This window comes from Triticum urartu, chromosome 2A (assembly GCF_056163025.1).
Source record: "Triticum urartu cultivar PI428250 chromosome 2A, HENAU_Tu73, whole genome shotgun sequence".
Taxonomy (NCBI): domain Eukaryota; kingdom Viridiplantae; phylum Streptophyta; class Magnoliopsida; order Poales; family Poaceae; genus Triticum; species Triticum urartu.
In genome coordinates this window covers 580611266-580633651 of record NC_141874.1, presented here as the reverse complement: position 1 = coordinate 580633651, position 22386 = coordinate 580611266, and positions in this window count along the sequence as shown.

Genomic DNA, 22386 nt, shown 5'->3' with positions numbered 1-22386 from the left:
ACCAAGTCCAGGTTCTTCTCTCAGCCAATCCAATATAGCATCTGCCACCCACCTAGTTTTTGCTAGCTTGGTTTTGGCCTTCCCTCCTCCCCCTCTAGGTGGGCAGGTGTGCTTGTGTGGGTTTTTCTTTATCTGAAACAAAATTAAAGGGTAAAAAACAGTTAAGAAACCTTACTCAACAATCTGAAACTAAATTAATAACTGAACTTGGATTACCTGAACATATTTGCTCTTTCTCATACGAGATGCATGCAACTTCCACCTACACCTAGGATATTGACAAAAAACTGTGAACCTTGCTGGCTCACTCCTTTCAATCTTATAGGTGTTTTCAGATATAATGCACCATGTTGTCACTACATTCCGACAGTCCACCATTGATTGGAAAATGGTACCTACACTAAGCTCAGGTTTTTCCCGGTTCCACTCAATTGTTGGCATGTCACCACCATCGTATTCATCCTTGATTAAGCTGTCCATGTTCTCCACCTTCTCTTCATCGTCAGTGTCATCAAACCTAGCTTGGCTGATGGGCTCCTCCATATATTCGTACTCCCACTGCTTGCTGACTGGCTACATCGACCAGTTCAGGAAACATCATCTCGTCTTCATCATCATTTGTAGGCACTGCCTTTTCAGGTTCTGCATCTTCTTCTACACCAACTACAGAAGGTACACGAGAAGCAGCAGCTGAATCGGAACCAGAATTGGCAGCAGGCATCTTGTGGCTCCATGAACCACTTGCTTTACTTGGTGTCGACCTACAAGGAGTGCCGGGGTGCTGGCTATTAGCACTGACAGATGATGTCTGAACTCCATTCCCCTTCGCCTGTTCTGCGTGTGGCTAAATCACATCAATTTGGAGTTTACCGAATCGGCAGCCAGCAATTCCAGCAAAAAGCAGTGGCATATGATCGTCTCAAGTTAGTGGGAGAAATCTTTGCTTGTCACTGCTGAACTAATTCAGTTTAACAACATCGGCATCACTCCAGGGATAGGTGTTTCGGAGCTCAGCTCGCAAATCTTTGAAATATATGCTGGTTTCTACCACTTTGGGATAGAAAAATGATGAAATCAAATGCGGTTTAGTACCACGCAGCACACTAGTTTCCATTCTAATCGCCAGCCGGAAAGCCAGCGCGGGATCAATCCTATTTTGTTGGGGGAAGGAAACAAAGGCTTCAGTTAGCTGGGTAAAATCGAGCACAAATTCGAACAATTCAAGCAAACAGAAGTCAAATACAGCCTACAATATGACTTAGAATGTCAATTTGAGAGGAAACAATGCTTACTCAGGTTTAATCCATGAATTATCTGCCGCGGATTCGACCCAATCCTCTCCACGGTCGACTGCATTCCGGGCGTCCTCACTCAACAACGCTATGTAATCCCAGATGGGGAGGTGGGCTATATCTGGCTCAGACGCGGTGTCGCCGACGAACGGAATAGGGCATAGGGTGGAGGAAACAACTACGGTGGACGCGACACGACGCCGGCGGAGGGGGCGGGGCGAGCGATGTAGTGCGGCCTGTCTAGATCTGTTTCACATTCAGACAAGCTGCCCAATACGTGTCTCCTTGCGGTCCCACACGTCAGCAAGCAACAGTCAGACGAAGACTCGGCCCACTCATCAGCAATTAACGGTCAATGGACGGTCAAGACGACAAACGTCCGCTATGAGCATTTGTGAGAGTTTCAGCTAAGGAAGAGGGGAAAAGTGAGAAAACGTGTGGAGCATGGGGAAAAGTGAGCACAACTAAGGAACCAGGGGCACTAATTTAAATATCCCTTTTTATTAACAGATTCAGACAGCAGAAAACTGAGCATGGCATAAACAGCATTATGAAGGCATCTTTGCGATCTAAAATCACTCATCACAAAGCCTTGCATGATAAAACAAGCATAGCATCAGCAAGAAGACATGTTCAAGAAGCTAACCGTGGCAAGAGAAAGTTAAAAGCATGCATGGATCAACTACAACAACCATGGCAAATAAACAATCTGCTAGGAACATTTTAGAGCAAAAGTAGAGCATGATTAGGTCATGCTTGGGCACTCCATAATTGAAAACAGGGGCATGGATGGATAGAGCACAACCACATGTCCAAAACATCCTTACTGAAGATACTCAAAAGAAGCATGGATCTCACTGTAGCAACATGAATACATGGCATAAAAATAATAGCAGAGCAATGACTTGGTAAAAACCAAAGTCCCTGAAATCAGCAATATCACGAAGGATAATTTGCATGCTTTTGCTACTCACCACAAGGATCACAAAAATACATGGCATACGCCCTGTTAAACATGACATGGCATAGATCAAAATACATGTAGGGATCATGCCCATATGCAGCACACAACAAATGTGGCAAAAATGACAAAAGCTCACAATCTGCTAAGAATTAGCACCTAACAATTTATAGCACTCTTGAATCAGTGATTTGGGCATCAAGATGGACACAAACAAGCATGTCACAATGGAACGAAATGAAGAGCACATCATGATGAACATTTTGATATATCATGCACATGAAACGGAGCAGTATGCAACAAATTATGGCATGATGAACACAGGATGAAAATGCAAAAATTGAAGGACTTGGTCGTTTCCGAAAAAAAACAGAACAAGCGCAATATATTAAAACGCGCACGGGGGGAGGGTTAGGCGGGCTGCTCACCACATGGCTTGGCCCAGGACGTAGAGGGGGTAGCTGGGCCGTGGATTTGGGCGCTGATGGGCCGGATGCGGGGCGGGGCCCACTTGGAGGTCGTCCTCCTCCTAATCCCACCTGGATCGAGGAGGCAGGAGGCAATGAACGGCGGCGAGCGGCGCTCGCCGGCGACGGGGCGAGCCACGGAGGAGGCCGGGGCGACGGGAACGGCGCAGGGGCGACGGATCTGGCCAGATTCGGTCGGCCGGAGCTGGATCCGGGCGGTGCAGCGACGGGCAGAGCAGGTGAGGTGCGGGACTCCGGCGAGGCTCCGGTGGCCGGAGCTGCGATGTGCGGCGGAGGGTCGGGCGACGCGGGCGGCGGCGCTAGGGAAGAGCGGTGCGGGTGCTCCAGTGGGTGCGATGAAGGAAGGCGTGGGCCGGGGAGGGTCCGACCTGGGCCCGACGGGCTTGGGCGGGAGGTGCGGCGATGTGGGACGCAGCCCACGCAGAGGTGGCGACCCCTGAGTGGCTGAGGCGGCGGGGAAGCTGACATGGCGCGATGCCATTGGCCGGAGTGACGTGGAGGGCCGCGGTTGACATGTCCGGCGCGGAGAGGACGCGTCCGGATGCGCGGTGGACGAGTGGATCTAGGGTTAGACCGCGAAATTCAGAGGGGATCACCTATTTATAGGTAGAAGGAGGTAGGAGTGTCCAAATGGACTGTAGTTTTCGACCACGCGATCGTGATCCGAGGAAGGAGGACATGGTAGAGGTATGGATGGGTTATTGGGCCGTTTTGGAGGGGTGTTGGGCTGCAACACACACGAGGCCTTTACGGTTCCCCGGTTAACCGTTGGAGTATCAAACGGACTCCAAATGGCACGAAACTTGACAGGCGGTCTACCAGTGGTGTACCAAGGCCGCTTGGCAAATATCGGTCCATTCCGAGAAAGTTTAACACCCGCTCACGAAAGGATGCAAAAGGGGGCGCCGGAGGACGTAGGAGAGTGTCGGATTGCAAAACAGACAACGGAGAAAAAGCTCGGATGCATGAGACGAACATGTATGGCTAGTTGAATAGTTTTGATTAAGGTTTTATTAGTTTATTACTTGAAACTAAATCAAGGATTTTCAGGATACTTCCTTCGTGGAATAAGATATTGGATCCTCGAGTGATCTCTTTTTATTATTGCTTCATAAGAGTGAATGGGATGCACATGATGACATGATATGAAATGCATGACATGAACAAAATGCAAAACGAAGACAAAATCCAACCATGAAGGGAATCTCATATCGCAACTCCAGAAAAGGCAAGAGTCGGAGTTACAAATATGGAAAGTCATATCCGAGGCATTACAACACTCCACCACTACAAGAGGATCTCGTCCCGAGATCTTGGATGGCACTGGAGGGAAAAGGAAGAGGAATAAGAGAGGTAAAACTAAGTTGCTTCTTTGACCAATGAGTGAAACCAAAGAACCTTGCGAGGCTGAACAAATTGAAAGAAAGAATACAATGAAGATGAACGAAGTTTAAAACACTCCATTAGGAAAGAGGAACAAGGAATATTATTAGAACCTTGTAGGTTGAAGGACATAAGAAAAAGGGTTGCAATGGGCAAGAAGTACATGCAAGCACTCCGGTAAAAACGAGATGTACAAGGAACGATAAGGATCAATTATGACAACACTCTGGTTGGAAATGGAAGGTAAAGAATATGAGCTTGACGAAATGAAAGCACTTGGATGATACTCCGGTTAAAAGAGGAATGATAGCCCCAACACTCCGGTTAAAACATGATAGAGAAGGAATAAGAATTATATAATTTGGGCAGCACTCCGACTGTAAATGGAAGGAATTGAACAAGAACTTGACAAGATGAGAGGATACTTGATGAAATCAACAACACACTGCCTCCGGAACTAATGAAAAATTGGCACAAGGGGTAAGAAAGATTTCAGACAACAATCAGGTTGAGAAGGGAGGCAAAACTTGATAAGATGAAAAGAACTTGAGCATAGGGCACAACACTCCGGTTAAATGGGTAAGCATGAAAAGAACACGATCCGCACAATTCGAGATGATGAGTGAAGAGAGCAACATCACAAAGCCTCCGGGAGAAATAATATAAGATCAATCATTGGAAAAGAATGGAGATGAAAATGCCAACTTCTGCCACAAATGAGATTGGAAAGAACCCTTTGAAGAAGGGTATAACAGAGTTGTTGGAAAAAACAACTACGAAATGAATAATCTTGTAGTGGGTTATGGTAAACTTCTCAAAATTATGAGGTTAAATTCTGTCACTAACGGAAACAATAGATTGGATTGATATCAACAAGGGACAAGAAACTTATTTCACCGGGAGGATAAATGAAGAACTTGGGTCATTTATGAGCACCATAAATAGCAACAATCCTTAGGGAAAGCTTTAGGTGAAATATAACCCAAGATACTCCAATGGAGAGATTGATGGATTGAGAAGTGCTCATGCTCGAAGAAATTGATGGTTTTAACTATCTCATTCTTGACAACTGTTGAATCATGACACATGAAGGGAAATTGTCAAGAGTGACATAACACCACCTCAAAATATAAGGTAGAATGAATTGTATTTCGGAATGCAAGATGAAGCATGCTTGAACTCCTCAAAACAAGATATGTGTTGAACACCATGTTTAATTGAGAGTACAGCTTGGCGGATCATAACTTCAAGAGAAATCTTAAAGAACGAATGAAGAATGAAAGAAATCCTTGATGAGCCACCATGTAGAGCCTCCATGAAGAACTCTGGTAAAAAGGATGATAAAAGAAAGAGAAGTTGAGCAGAACTCCGGGAGAAGCCTTGCAATGATTCAATGAAGCTTTGCAATGACATAACCGAGAAAACTTTGCACTCCGGGAGGAAAAGATGAACAAATGAAATCAAGAATTTTGATGAACTTCCAGAATAAGGAATTGATCACTTGGATGAAACAATAATAAACTACGTTATGCGCATCCTTCACCAATTTAAATTGATGACAAGAAGCGGATTTGGCATAATACTTATTCTCGTAGAAAGGATTAAGATAGATATGGCGCAAACTTTAGAAAGGTCTTCAACGATCCGCCGGTAGGATTAAACGAATGAATAGATATGAGAACATAGGAAGAGGAATCTTGAACCAACCACCGTAAGAATTGAAAATGAAAGTAGCATAGGCACAATTCACCGGGAAGAATTGGAAAACAAATTAAGATACTTTCTAGGATTTAGATACATGAGAACGAAGAGATCATGAACTGATTAGAGGATATTTGAACGATGCACCTGTAAGATTTGGACAACGAGAGCTAAAGCTAGAACGAATAAATCTGAGATGATGGGCTCTGGAGAATCAAACTGAAAAGAATCTTGAATTGCTCTGGATGGGTGAAAAGAATTCTCACCACTGAAAACAATTATAAGAGGATGGCAGCAAGCTAAAATCATGAGTCTTTGAGAGAACGGATAAGATTTGGAGAAAAAATCTTCTTCAGTCTTCAAATGTTGAGAATGACGATGTGAAACACAACCATGAATTGTTGAGGCACTCCGGGATGACGAATAGAAAGGTTGAACCAATGATGAAAAGAATTATAAGATCTTGGAGAAACCAACTGACTGATGATAATTCATTCGTACATCATACTTTGAAAGGAATTCAAAAATTACACCGGAAAATTAGAAGAGTCGGGTAAGATCCTGGGAAAAGACCTATGGGTTAGGGCCCACTCAAAAGAAACACCGTTGAATGATTTAAACGAGAGAATGCGCCGGTTGAATTAAATGGCTTGAATCTTGAACGAATGCAGAGTGGAAACATGAATCTTCGAGATATCATCAGCACTCCAGAACAAGTGAATAGCAAGTGGGGAATGATTATGAGGTGCACCGGCATGGGAAAAGCATTTGAAACGAGGAAAAAGGATGTGATCAACAAAGCATGAATTTAAACCACTGGACAAGAAAGAGAATGGAGAATGATGAACTTGTAGAGCATCTTCATGAGAACCGCCGGGTAAAACATTGAAAGACAAGAATGAAGAGTCTTCACATCCATAAGATGGATACTTGATTCAGAAATCTGAGTCCTTGAGGAAAAAGGGTTGGAGGGCCGGAAAACAAAGGAAACTTGGGGACAGATGAAACGAACAATGTTGGGAAAATGGAGAGGTGATCTAGCGGCTGTTGAAAATGATCGTATCAACTTGAAGAGAAACACACCGGTTGAAAAGGATTGACATGACAATCTCGATTATCATGAAGGATTAGTATTCACATAGAAATATGAGAACAACGCTTAGGAAAGGTATGGAATCAACATTTGACTGCGAAGCAACTCGAATACCACAAGTGAAAACAAAACAAAGGATTGGCTTGTAGAATAAGTCGGAACAAACATATGATAGATCCCATATCATATCATGTGTCTGTTGGAAGGATATCCTACGTGATACATGAATTCCCACTTATAAACTCCCGAAACTTTCTGGTTATGCAATCAGGTGTTGGCAATATAGGCGAAGCATATTATCTCACCCAAACTAATAATTCCTACATCCAGCTGTATCCATCCTTCAACACATAACCAAGAAACCTTCGGAAATCGTGTAACTCAACCTTTGAAAAGCATCCGTTATACGAGTTATGGAAATACTCCCGAACTCCCGCCCCAGTACTGGGTGGTGTCGAGGTTATCTCACCAACAACTGCATAAAAGAGTTTTCGATGTTGGCAAACTCAGGTATTCCAGAACTGCAACTATAAAATTGTGACGACAACACCTCGGAGCTCAACTCCCCGGGACACTGCCACAACCCCTAAATGTCAGGAGACACCAAGAACAATATTCTCGTCACAAAACCATTGGAACGATTCCAAGATACCCGCGTGATCCTAAAAAAATTCGTGAAATTTGAGGAGAGAAGAGTTAAAACTTCTACGTCAGGAGACCTCACCAGAGCGACGAAGGGACTGAGGAGTAAAAAGAATCCTACTCTGTGATATATATAATCCTAAGACTCAAAACATTTTGTTCTAGACTCAACAATGTCAGCGATTCGATCAAGCAGGGGGCTCCTAAGTCGGGGATGGCTCTGATTACCGGCTTGTAACACCACGATGCGGCTATATCTCCCACGTATCGCAGCACGACCTAGAGGCATAACTGCATGGTAGGCATGTCGCAAGAGGGGTAATCCTTACACATCCCATGTACTGAATAAGAAAGGGATAAAGAGTTGGCTTACAATCGCCACTTCACACAAATACAAGCTAGACATACATCATCCAGAATACAATCAAGGTCCGACTATGGAACCAAAATAAAGAAAGACAGCCCCATATGCTAGATCCCCGATCGTCCTAACTGGGCTCCACTACTGATCAACAAGAAACGAAACAAAACGACGATCAAGATCTTCATCGAGCTCCCACTTGAGCTAGGTTGCGTCACCTGCACTGGTATCATTGGCACCTGCAACTGTCTGGAAGTATCTGTGGGCCACGAGGACTCAACAATCTCACACCTGCGAGATCAAGACTATTTAAGCTTATGGGTAGGAAAGAATAGTGAGGTGGAGCTGCAGCAAGCACTAAGCATATATGGTGGCTAACATACGCAAATAAGAGCGAGAAGAGAAGCAACACAACGGTCGAGAAGCTAGGAATGATCAAGAAGTGATCCTGAGGCTACTTATGTCCAAACATAACACAAGAACCGTGTTCACTTCTCGGACTCTGCCGGAAAGAGACCATCACGGCTAGACACGCGGTTGATTCATTTTATAAGTTAAGTGTGAAGTTCTCTACAACTGGACATTAACAAATTCCCATCTTCCCATAACCGCGGGCACGGCTTTCGAAAGTTCAAACCCTGCAAGGGTGTCCCAACTTAGCCCATCACAAGCTCTCACGGTCAATGAAGGATATTCCTTCTCCCAGGAAGACCCGATCAGTCTCAGAATCCCGGTTACAAGACATTTCGACAATGGTAAAACAAGACCAGCAAGACCGCCCGATGCGCCGACATCCTGATAGGAGCTACACATATCTCGTTCTCAGGGCAACACTGGATGAACACTACGTATAGCTAAAACCAGCCCTCAGGTTTCCCCGAGGTGGCACCGCAAGTGGCTCTGGTTCAGACCAACACTTAGACAAGCACTGGCCCCGGGGGGTTAAAATAAAGATGACCCTTGAGTCTGCAGAACCCAAGGGAAGGTGATAGGTTGTTAGGCAAATGTAAAACCAAGGTTGGGCCTTGCTGGAGGAGTTTTATTCAAAGCGAACTGTCAAGGGGTTCCCATAACACTCAACCGCGTAAGAGACGCAAAATCAAGGAACATAACACCGGTATGATGAAAACCTGGGCGGCAAGAGTGGAACAAAACACCAGGCATAAGGCCGAGCCTTCCACCCTTTATGAAGTATATAGATGCATTAAAGTAAATAAGATATAAGAATGATATCCCAACAATATCCATGTTCCAACATGGAACAAACTTCGACTTCACCTGCAACTAGCAACGCTATAAGAGGGGCTGAGCAAAGCGGTAACATAGCCAAACAACGGTTTGCTAGGAAAGGTGGGTTAGAGGCTTGACATGGCAATATGGGAGGCATGATAAAGCAAGTGTTAGGTATCATGGAATAGCAATAGAGCGAGCAACTAGCAAGCAGAGATAGAAGTGATTTCGAGGGTATGGTCATCTTGCCTGCAAAGTTCTCAGAGTTGATGAAAGCTTGATCCTCGTAAGCGTACTCAACAGGTTCCTCGATCACGTACTCGTCTCCTGACTCTAATCAAAGCAAGAACACCATCAAAAGGACAAACAATCAATCACGGTGCAATGCACAAGCAACATGATGCAAAACATGACATGATATGCGAGATGTGATGTGCAATGCATATGCGTGCTCCAGAAGGGAAAGATTGAACAAGGCATCAACTTGGAAACCAAGTGTTCCACTAGAAAGATGAGATGATTTCGGTCTAAATCGATATAAAGATCACCGGAATCGGATGCACGGTTTACAAATGGCAAGCAAAACAAGAATGGCACAATTCCGCGATTAACAGCACAATGCCATCTAGAATGTAACAACAAACTAATCTACTGCACTCCAACATAACAACCAAGCACATGGCAGTGATCTAATCAAGATGCTTGACAAAATATGGACACTGAGCTACGGCTAAAACACACAACAGCAGGTTCAAACAAGCATGGCAAAAGTGCAAAAGATATCAGCATCACAGACTTAGTGAAAATACTAACATGTCAGGAATAACATGAGGAAGCAAAGTTTAGAGCAAGCAAACAACATGCTATAGGAACATATCATAGCAATACAAGGCATGGCATGAATATATTCAAAGCATAGAACAAAAGTCCCTTACTAACCATGAGCCAAAAAGGATCAGAAGATAAGATGACACCCATGTAAACGTAGCAAGTTTTATTAACATATTCAGACTTTGCAGAAAACTGAGCAAGGCATAAACAGCATTATGAAGGCATCTTTGCGAGCTCAAATCACTCATCACAAAGCCTTGCATGACAAAACAAGCATAGCATCAGCAAGAAGACATGTTCAAGAAGCTAACCGTGGCAAGAGAAAGTTCAAAGCATGCATGGATCAACTACAATAACCATGACAAAATTGATTAACATGTAAACAATCAGCCACGAACATTTTATAGCAAAAGTAGAGCAAGATTAGGTCATGCTAGGGCACTCCATAATTGAAAACAGGGGCATGGATGGATAGAGCACAACCACATGTCCAAAACATCCTTACTGGAGATACTCAAAAGAAGCATGGATCTCACTGTAGCAACATGAATACATGGCATAAAAATAACAGCAGAGCAATGACTTGGTAAAAACCTAAGTCCTTGAAATCAGCAATATCACGAAGAATAATTTGCATGCTTTTGCTAGTCATCACAAAGATCACAAAAATACATGGCATACGCCCCTGTAAACATGACATGGCATAGATCAAAATACATGTAGGTCTCATGCCCATATGCAGCGCACAACAAATGTAGCAAAAATTACAAAAGCTCATAATTTGCTAAGAATCAGCACCTAACAATTTATAGCACTCCTGAATCAGTGATTTGGGCATCAAGATGGACACAAACAAGCATGTCACAATGGAACGAAATGAAGAGCACATCATGATGAACATTTTGATATATCATGCGCATGAAACGGAGTAGTATGCAACAAGTTATGGCATGATGAACACGGGCTGAAAATACAAAAATTACAGGACTTGGTCGTTTCCGAAAAAAACAGAACATGCGCAATATATTAAAACGCGCATGGGGCGAGGGTTAAGCGGTCTGCTCACCACATGGCTTGGCCCAGGACGCAGGGGGGCAGCTGGGTCGTGGATCTGGGCGCTGATAGGCCGGACGCGGGGCGGGGCCCACTTGGAGGTCGTCCTCCTCCCGATCCCGCCTGGATCAGGGAGGCAGGAGGCGACAAATAGCGGCGGGCGGCGCTCGCCGACGACGGGGCGAGCCGCGGAGGAGGCCGGGGCGACGGGCATGGCACAGGGGTGACGGATCCGGCCAGATCCGGTCGGCCGGTGCTGGATCCGGGCGGTGCAGCGACGGGCGGAGCAGGCGAGGTGCGGGACTCCGGCGAGGCTCCGGTGACCGGAGCTGCGATGTGCGGCGGCGGGTCAAGCGACGCGGGCGGCGGCGCTAGGGCAGAGCGGCGTGGGTGCTCCAGCGGGTGCGGTGAAGGAAGGCGTGTGCCGGGGAGGGTCCGACCTGGGCCCGGCGGGCTTGGGCGGAGGTGCGGCGATGTGGGGCGCGGCCCACGCTGAGGTGGCGATGCCTGAGGGGCTGAGGCGGCGGGGAAGCTGACGTGGCGCGACACCATTGGTCGGAGTGACATGGAGGGGCGCGGTGGACATGTCCGGCGCGGCGAGGACGCGTCCGGATGCGCGGTGGAGGAGTGGATCTAGTGTTAGACCGCGAAATTCAGAGGGGGTCACCTATTTATAGGTAGGAGGAGGTAGGAGTGTCCAAATGGAGTGTAGTTTTCAACCACGCGATCGTGATCCAACGACAGAGGACATGGTAGAGGTTTGGATGGGTTATTGGGCCGTTTTGGAGGGGTGTTGGGCTGCAACACACACGAGGCCTTTATGGCTCCCCGGTAACCGTTGGAGTATCAAACGGACTCCAAATGGCACGAAACTTGACAGGCGGTCTACCGGTGGTGTACCAAGGCCACTTGGCAAATCTCGGTCCATTCCAAGAAAGTTTAACACCCGCCCACGGAAAGAGGCAAAAGGGGGCGCCGGAGGACGTAGGAGTGTCGGATTGCAAAACGGACAACGGGGAGAAAGCTCGGATGCATGAGACGAACACGTATGCAAATGGGATGCACACGATGACATGATATGAAATGCATGACATGAACAAAACGCAAAACGAAGACAAAACCCAACCACGAAGGGAATCTAATATCGCAACTCCGGAAAAGGCAAGAGTCGGAGTTACAAATATGGAAAGTCGTATTCGGGGCGTTACACAAGAGATGGCGCGTGGCTCCTGGAAGCACCCAGCCCCCTCATCCTGATGGTGGTTGCCGTTCCATCTTGATGGTGGGGTCAGCGGAGGGAGACCAGGATTGCCCTGAGGACGGTCCTCGCGAGGATGGTCGCGCCAGGCGCCCTCACGAGGCTGCTCGTGCCACTCCTGGCGGGGGCCGCGGTCGTCGCTGCATCCTCCACTTTGTCCTCCTCCTCTATCGTAGCTCCGGTCGTTGCACTCAGGGCGTCGACCGAAGTGTCCATCTCGGATGGCCCTGAGCTCTTGACAATCATTGGTATTGTGGCTGTGTACGTTGTGGAAGGCGTAGAACAGACGGCATCTCTTGGAAGACTTGGGGTGGTCCCGGACGCGCTTCGTGTCTGGCTCCGCCGCGAGCACGCCTACTCCCTTGCGCTTCACGTCCTTGACCTTGGCTTTCTTCTCTTCTGGGTCGGCAGCAGGGAGCTCGATGAGGGAGAGATGCCCTTCCTCAGCTCTTGCGCACTTGGTTGCCAGGTTCAACAGCTCCAGAGTTGTGCATAGCTCCTCGTGGACGGAGAGCTCCTCCTTCATCTTGACGTCGCGGATGCCATCGGAAAATGCTGAGATGATGGCCTCGTCCGTCACCTTGGGGATCTTGAGGCGAACGTTGTTGAAGCGATGTATGTACTTCTGCAGGGTCTCCTCCGGCTGTTGCTTGATGCGGCGCAGGTCATCCGTGGCCGGAGGGCGGTCACGAGTGCCCTGGAAGTTGGCGATGAAGCGGTCGCACATCTCACCCCATGAGGAGATTGATCCCGCAGGCAGGTTAAGGAGCCATGAGCGAGCGCCATCCTTGAGAGCCACGGGAAACCAGTTCGCCATGACTTTTTTGTCACTTTGGCCCGCCTCGATGCCCAATTCGTATAGCTGCAGGAACTCCGTGGGGTCGGGGGTACCGTCGTAGTGCGGAGGCAGATCCGGCTTGAACTTGTCTGGCCAAACGACGGTGCACAGCTCGGGAGTGAAGCCGCGGTAGCCTGCTGTGGCCATTGGGGCCCTGTGCAGAGGCGGAGCCTACCCTTGATGTCCGCGCACCGCCGCCGCAGGCGGCACGCGGTCTTCCCGTGGTGGTGCCGGGAGCGCTGTAGCGTTTTCTTACGGCCGGGGAACTTCTTGGCATCTTCTTTCTTCGTGCACGGGTACGCGGCATGGCGGATCGCGCCGTGGGACCGCACGTCTCGGGGCGAGGACACCTTCTTGGTGCGGAGGAGGCGGGGGTGCTCCATGCGCCGCGCATATTGGCGCGAGGGTGCCGTCTTGATGCAGGGGCGGCGGAGGTGCCCCGTGAGCTACGTCTCCCACGGCCGGAGGCGGGCGAGGCAGCGAGAGGGATGGTGCAGGAGAGCCCCCAGCGGCGCTAACGAGCTCGGCGATGCGGTCCAGCTAGTCCTCGTAGAGTTTGTCGATCGGGCGGTAGCACAGGAGCTCGTGTGCGATGAGCAGCGCGGCCTGCGCGTCCGTTGGTGCGTGGCGAGCGTGAGACGATGAGCCGGTCGGAGTTAGCGACGGGGTGGCGGTGCGGCCGTCCCGCCGCACAGAGGGGTGCAGTGATGACGCTTTCTGCTTGTTTGCTGCCGTGCCAGTAACGGTGTTTGGCAACAAGTGAGGGAGAACGACAGGGAGGCCCGCCGACACGGGCCTTTTGAGCGACACGGGCAGCGAGGGCGGCCCGGCTCTCGGTGCGGGGTCGACGCGCGTCTGCCATTGATGCGGTGGAGCGGTGAAATGTGGATCAATGGAAGGAAAGCTTCAGCGCACCCCTACCTGGCATGCCAAATGTCGGATTTCGGGTTCCGGCAAAACCCTTGAGGTTCGAACTCTGGGGCGCGCACAAAGATCTCTCCCCCCTAGCTCACACTCTCACCGCAAATCTCAAAGATCAACACGTCGAACTCGTAGAACAAAGGACACAAGGTTTATACTAGTTCAGGCCACCGATGTGGTGTAATACCCTACTAAAGTGTGGTATGGTGGATTGCCTCTTGGGCCGAGGATGAACAAGTACAAGGGAAGAACAGCCTCCTGAGGAGAGGTGTCCTGGAGCTCGGTGAGCTTGTGTGGTTGAGGTTGGAATGGGTCCGATCCAAGATCCCCTTCCTACTGTGGTGGCTAGTCCTATTTATAGAGGCCCTGGTCCTCTTCCCAGTAGGCGGGAAGGAATCCAACAAAGGCCAAATTTGAAGGGAGATAATTGGTACAAGTTATCCTGACAAAAGGTGGTCTTCGCCTGCCAAAGGCTCCGGTGGTGACGCCGTCCTGGGATCCACGGTGACCTGTGTCCTGCCGTCTTGTTGATCTTGGTCTTGTTGCACCGATATGCAAACCTTTGCCTGATGCCTCGGGACTCCTCGCCTGCGCTTGCCTCTTTAGCACCAAAGAGGAAACGAGTACACTGCGCATGCTGGCGTCCGCCTGGCCTTGGTAGTCAAGGCTTGTGTCATAGGGACCTTGTGAGGTGCCCCTCGCCTTGATCTCTCCGCCCCTCATGAGCCAGCCTTGAGAGGCTGCCCCCGAGGAGGTATTGCGTCGTCCGCCTCCCAAGGCTTGGCCCCTCGTGAGGGTCTTGAGTGTTCGCTGATGAGGATGGGTCGTACAGGGCCGCTGGTGGAGCCACGCCATGGGCAGCAGGCAGGCAAGTCTGGGGACCCCCATTCCCAGGACGCCGACAAGAGCCTCGACAACCGAACAAAGGGGGACATAAGTAATTTCCCCCTGAGGTAAAAACAGTGAATATGATATATGTCACACATATCCCTAAGAGGGAGCGCAAGCGCGCATTACAGGACGTCTACGACATAGAGCCGGTCGCCCCAAAATTCAACCCACGGTCAGCTTGCCCGATCACCTTCGATCGAAAGGACCACCCAACCAGTATCCGTCATGGAGGTTCGGCAGCTCTAGTCCTCAATCCAATCATCGACGGATTCCATCTCACGCAAGTCCTCATGGACGGTGGCAGCAGTCTCAATCTACTTTATCTAGACACTGTCCGCAAAATGGGCATCGATCCGTCAAGAATCAAGCCCACTAAAACTACCTTTAAAGGAGTAATACCTGGTGTAGAGGCTCGCTGCACAGGCTTGATCATGCTAGAAGTCGTCTTCGGTTCGCAGGACAACTTCCGAAGCGAAGACTTGATCTTCGATATTGTCCCGTTCCGCAGTGGCTATCAAACACTGCTCGGAAGAACCACTTTTGCCCGCTTTTAACACGGTCCCGCACTACGCCTATCTAAAGCTTAAGATGCCCAGTCCACGTGACTTCATCACAATCAACCGAAACATGGAACGCTCCCTCCGTACTGAGGAGCATACCGCGGCCATCGCGGCCGAAGTACAAAGAGGCCCTATCAAGCCGCACACCTCATCGGCTATTAAGCTACCGGACTTTATTACGCAAGGCCGGTCAGTTCTGCATGCTGGCAGTCTGGCAATCCCAGGGCTGGATTAGCAGTTTCGCCTCCGTCGATCGCCACGTACATCAGCGAAATTCGTACCGTGCGTGCACAATTACGCACTCAAAGTACCTTGGGCGTCAGCGGAGGAAAAATACAGACATGCCTATAGTACGGTTTGACCTTATATGGCCTTCCCCTCTTTTTTACTTATTTCCTATCTTTTACCACAGGTGAATTAAAACCTACTCATCCTACGGAATCACAAGGACTCTCTCCGAGCCCAGTTTCGTACAAATAGTCAAAGACTATTCCTCTAAAGGAATCTCTCTTACTCAGGCAAAAGTGGCGCAGGTGTGCGGCAGGAAGGTGCAAAGTATTTTGTAAACCATAACTTCACTCAAGAATCTGTATAGAGCTTTTCCCCTTAGCCTTAGACCCCCGGCATGTAAAATGGCCTTGGTGATTATGATACCCTCTGTAACATTACGTTTTGACGTATCAATCAGATTCAAGTGAACAAAATTCTTCTTCTGTATCATCTTTACTTATAGACTTTATTCCGTCTCTTCAGTTGTCTCATGCACACACCTGAGCACAAATTCCCAGGGGCTCTATATGGGAACACATGTGTTGCCAAAAAAGAGTCCAAACAGCTTTAAAGCACAATTCGGCATCCCGAGCTCGGCACTATATGCATCGGCTCTGAATCATGTCTTTGGTAAATAGTTGGGTTACCTGGCTCCTATGTTTGCTACCTTATGTTCTGTCTGATCGGCTAGGGTAGTAAAGGGAAAACTACTGCGATTGTGTTTCTAGTTCATCCAGTTAAGCACCTCAGTAGAGAAAGACAAAAACTGACTTTCATGATGCGGCAAGAGCTAGTCAGCCACTCGGTGACTTATTAAAATCTTTAGCGATTTTTCTGTATTACACGAAGGACTGTTTTCCTGTCACATATGCAACGCATCCGCGTTGGGATAGCCGCGTACATACCAGGGGCTACTTTGTAGACCCCTCATCAAACTCCTATGGCTAAGTGAGAGCAATAAAACCGCATAGTCTGATTGCCTGGTTCACCGCACTGACACCTCCTTTATGGACCAAGATGTTGGGTTATGTGTACACTGGGTGCGCATCGGTCCTAAACAAATGGTTTTTAACCCCTTTCCACGGCAGCATTTGGAACCGTCGCCAAGTGAGTGTGGGCGATAGGGGGGTCCTTCCCACACGACCCAGAAACCATTGGAGATAGGGAGCCTTCATGCATACAGTTGTCCCTATGTGACCATTTCTGATATCTCAAATATCCCAAATGCTTCATCCTTGCTACTTGTTTGTGCTCGCATTGCCATCTTAGTCAGAGTTTTGTGGTTCTACCTAAAACCAGGCAGATTCCAGGCACGGAAGTTTTCCAGGCAGATTCTAGGCACGGGAGTTTTACAATGCCTGGCACATCACAAACAGTTCATGATTATAAACCGTGTACGATAGGTAGACAATCACACACATTTAGTTTTCCCGCACCGTATGTGATAGTGTCTGACATCACACACGCTTTGCAAACGGTAACTGTGTGCATGCTTGCACATGTTTCCTCTCTGTGAACCGTCCCGGATTATGGTGTATATCGCAAATGTTTATGTGTTACCAACCGTGTGTGCCGTAATGACCTGCACAACGTAATTTCGACCTAATTTAATTGTTGCTATTTAAAAGTGTGCCTAATTTAAACATGAAAGTAGGTTATAGATTTATTCATATCCATCAGGTTCAAACAACCAATGCATTATTCGATTCACACGTACATATGTTTAAGAATTACATAAGCACCAAATAAAGAATGATGTACTAGGGTTCTTTACTTGTACTATTATAGATGGTAAAGAAAGAGGTGACATACATTCCAGTTGCTGAACAAGGTGAAGCGGAATGGCCCTATTGTGCTCTCGTGGATGCAGTAGGCCTGCAGGACTCTAGTCCAACCCCTTGTGATGGTCGGCCGCCAATCATGTAGTTTGAGAGGTAATCTTGAGTAAACTACTTCAGGATCGACTGCAAAAGAAAAAAGCTTCAAATATTGTCATCTAACACAACTCATTATGGGCAGTAAAAAGAAGGCTACAGGTTTCTTACTTACCATCCCGCAGTTCACTCTTGTCTTGCATAAAGTGTAGACAAATAGTTTGATTGACATCTTTTGACCCATTTTAATAACAATCTTTATCAGTTTCCTCACTTGATGCTGGTTCATGAATATCTCATTGCCCCATACGCAGAAAGGGTCGAAGTGTGGATCTTTGGTAATGATATATGTACCTAAAAGCACCAAGTTAATATTAGAAGCTAAACAACGATTGAAAAATGATGCGGTACAACACTCCGTCCATCCCATTGTATAAGATTTTATTACATGTATATCTAGACATCATCAGGACATTAAGGTAACACTCTTCCTTGTTGCTATGTAGCCTGGGATTGCATATTTAGTCATTCAGTACAATGCATGTTGCTAAAAAACAATTGAAAAACGAAAAGGTATGTTAACTGCAATATCCTTAGCAACAACAAAATATCATAATTCATAATGGTATTGTTGAAACTATTATTGATGAAATTGAACTGCATGGCAAATAGTTGCACATATAGACCGGCTGTATATATAGTCTATTAATAACCCTGGATGAGGAATAAGTAATTCCTCACCCGAGTTGATCGACCGAGAGATGGTCCGGCTTAATAACCGATGTAAAATTATGTTTGCCCACTGTAAAATTATGTCGATGGAAACGTTTGGGCTTTTGCTGGTCGCTAGGAGCTAGCCCACTCACCCCATACATGAACCTTTTCCAATCAGGTGCGTGCAGTTTTCACGGGCTCGGGCAGGTGTTCCTCTCTCCCGACCCTCTCCTCTCTGGCAATGGCGGAGGTGACGACATCGGCGGCATCGGAGGGACCAACCGGAGGCGAGGCCTACTCCCATCTCTCGCGCGTGAAGTAGTCCACTTTTCACCTCTGATGCGGTAGCGAACCGAGGCGACATAGGCAGTGCAACGATCCGATGCAAGCTGGGTGGCGACAATGGCCTTCTCCGGCGCCGCTCTCCCTCGCCGGCTTTCTTCTCGCCAGTAAGATCTCCCTCCTCTTCCTCCTCCTCCACAAATTTCATAATTTCTAGGGTTAGGGTTCTTGGTTTTTGGGAGCGAGTTAGAAGAAGAGAAAGAAACAGAAGAGAGGATCTTGGATAATGAAGAGGTGATGTACTGATGCAGGTTGATGGTGGAGACTGGCGCTCGGAGGTGGGATCAATTCAAGGAGGAGGTGGATGTCATGGTGTACGAGGAGAAGAAGGTTGCGGAGAAGGAACAACAGTACAGTATCTTCTTAGATCCAGCCAAAGGCGATGGCCCTATTTCTACTCTGTTATAGATAAACTGTCCCTTTTTTTCTTCATTGGAGCTCCACCGTTTTGAATGAACTAGACTGTCACATAGTATTGAGAAATACCATCTTCAGCCATTTACTTAGAATGGAGTTGGGATGCTGTTACTGTATGACAATGGTCATCCCATCATTGTAAATATGCTCTGTTGCAGAAGGCACATAAAGAACTCATAAAGGGTAAAGTTCAAGAAAATGTGAAAAAACAAGCCTTGCAGCAAAAAATCATGCCCCAAAAAGAAGCACAGAACATTCATGCCCAAGTAATGTAATCTTAATGCACAATGTCACCGGCTTGTTGATAGGGAGTACAATGTTTAGTTAGTTTTTGAGTTATTTGAGCCACTGCCATCTAGGGCAATCATATTCTGAACAAATCGAGATTTAAACCTATCAATTAGCTAATCTTGCTAAAGAACATAAATGTGTCTTTTCTTAAACTTGAATCGTCCTGGTAAAAGTATGGATTTTCACTTTGACCTGTGGCTGTCTATATGTCGAAGGCTTCTGAATTTCTCTAGGTGTACAACTGAACAATAGTGAGACATTGTAGGTGCAGACCTGAATAATAGTGAGACATGGTATCAACTAGCGAAAAGTGCAAGATGCAGGATCAGCTTTTCTTTTTCCAGTTCATGGTACATTTGTTGCTCTTTGTCACCTCTTTGAAAGCACTGCATACACCTGTAGTACACTAAATGTTCTCAGGTTTGGTTCTCATATTTTCACATTGAGCTTAGGCGAACGCTGGATGGCTAAGCACCTATTTATTTCTAGCTTTGATCTGTTGATACATGGTGAAATGAACAGAACGATATAGCTGGGTGTGCTCCTATTTTATGTCGATGTAAAGAAGAAATGCAATCTATATCGGATGCAAGTTTGGAAATGTATTATTTGTACATGCTCCTATTTTATGTTGGCCCCACATCTCGTAACTCGACTCTCAAATTTCTTACATCGGCTGGCGAATGTGGGCTAACTCTGAACTGCTAGATTTTTATATGTGGTTGGTTGGACACCTTATGTTATCGGACACTGACCGTCTCCCAGCCTGTCAGTATTCACAGAAGCTGCAAAAATTAGAGTCTGATTTATTTCTATTGCCAAGAGGTGGACACTGATCCTCATCCAGCCATTCAATCTTCACTAATATTTTGGTTTAACATGCTCTCAATGCAAGAGTAATCATGTATAACAGGGAAATGTGATTTTTCCTTCAGGTTATTGCTTCTTTGTTTTTTGTAGCATACACCAGATGGGAATGTGCTATTTTTTATGAGTAAATGTGATTCTAGCTATACTCCATCAATTTAATTTTTCCGTAGCCATGGATTCGTAAAGAATTTCAGCACCATTATTTTTGTCTGAAATTCCTATATACTGTAAGACTTTGATTTTGTTCACATTTAACCTATTTTCCTATCTTGCAGAGCCATCCATTCAAATATGGTTAATATCTTCTACCCTGTATTTACTGTACCACTAGAATAGAGACGTGCATTTATTTTAGTCGATCAATTTTTTTGTTGTAGCAAGACTTTCTGTTGTCATCCTGGTTGTGCTCCAATTTACTATTTCCATGAATTAGTGTTAGGTACTCCGTCAGCATGTTCACATCATGTGCTAGCCTGCTTTTAAAGATATTTAAGTTTTGATGCTACGTAATTCATATTCGTGAGATGATGCGTGGACAACTTGTAATCTTTATCTCCTTTATTTCATTCTTATCCAATTGTATCTCGTACAGTTTGGTACAAGACATGATTTAGGTTGCACTGAAATTGTAGTTACAGAACCTGCGATTCATACCTGTAGCTAGTGTGTTCATGTGATTCTCATAAATCTGGTACATCCAAACTTCCCTTGTGTTTTTTTCAGTTTAAGATAGTAAAGCCTCAGTCTATCTTCAAGTGTGATGTGTTCTTATTTGTTGTTGGTCTCTACCTGTTTGTTGGTATGCTCCTCAAAACTAAAAATATTCTGTTTTCTCAGGTCTATTCAAGTGGATGACGACAACTCTATGAGGGTAGAGAGGAATGAGTTTTCTGGAATATGTCTCCGTATTTTAGTGTATGGTGGGTACGGGTATCGTTTGATTCAATAATTAGTAGCAAAATTTAGGATTGTTGAGAAGAGAGGTGAAGCTAAAGGCTTCAGTACTATTCTTAGGATACCATATGTTGCTTCCAGGCCATGTATAAGAATTTTTCAGTTACTTGAGAGATTGTTGAACATATGAAATTAATGGAAATTGGGCACCCTCAAGTTAAGTTGTTTGAAGACCAAGTTCAAATATGTGTGAGGGCAGTGCAGTTGGGCATGCCAGTCTACTGCACCTGATGTAATCAGTGTAGTAGATCTGTTTTGAAATAGTGCTTTTGGAAATTTTCTTGCTGCTGGTCACCAAATGGCATTCAATTTTCTCCAAATGATTTTTTTTCTATACTCATAGGGATAACCATTAGTTAGTCTTGTACATTGAATCTATTTATTAGACGGTTTTGTTATTCCTAGGGCCATGTTGATCGTTCTTCCGTTTGTTACATAGCATTATTTTAGGGCCATCGGGCTACCATCCATTCCATGGGCTCGTGATTTTACTGTGTTCGTGATGATACATCTGTACCTTTTATGTTTGGTTCTTCAGATATTAATGTTGTCATCTCAATCAGCGCTGAGCATCGTTTATGGGCTTTTGGATTGTTATCATCACTGTAGTACTGATGTACCTCCCAAGAAGAAATATAGTGTGGTAGGCAGAGGTACCTCTTATGGTATGGTTTAGATTGAGGCAAAGCAAAGCTTTCGCCTCTAGTTTTTTTTACGGACTTGTGCCTGTATTACAAAAAAAATGTTTCAAGCTGATTACAGTGGAAATACCTGAGACAAATCAAACTTTTGGAATGCAGTTCTAGGATTCTGGATATGGCATTTTAAGGTTATTTTGTACTATAAGATAATTTTCGTTTGATCTGCACATCTCAAATTAAAGTTAACAATGCTCAGCAATCTTTTTGTGTTTCTAGTCTAAGTCGACAAGATGATATAGTACCTCGCCAAAAAAAAGATGATCCGTTTCACAACTGTTGTGCAAAACATTGGAGAAAAAATGCAAACAAGAACTACACTATAGAACAATTTATAGGAAGAGTCATATCATACAAAAAAAGTCAGGCACGCCTCCTACTCATCCTAAAATTACAACAACATCATTTTATTTTTTACTAGCAAAAGAGCCCGTGTGTAGCAACGGGAGAGAA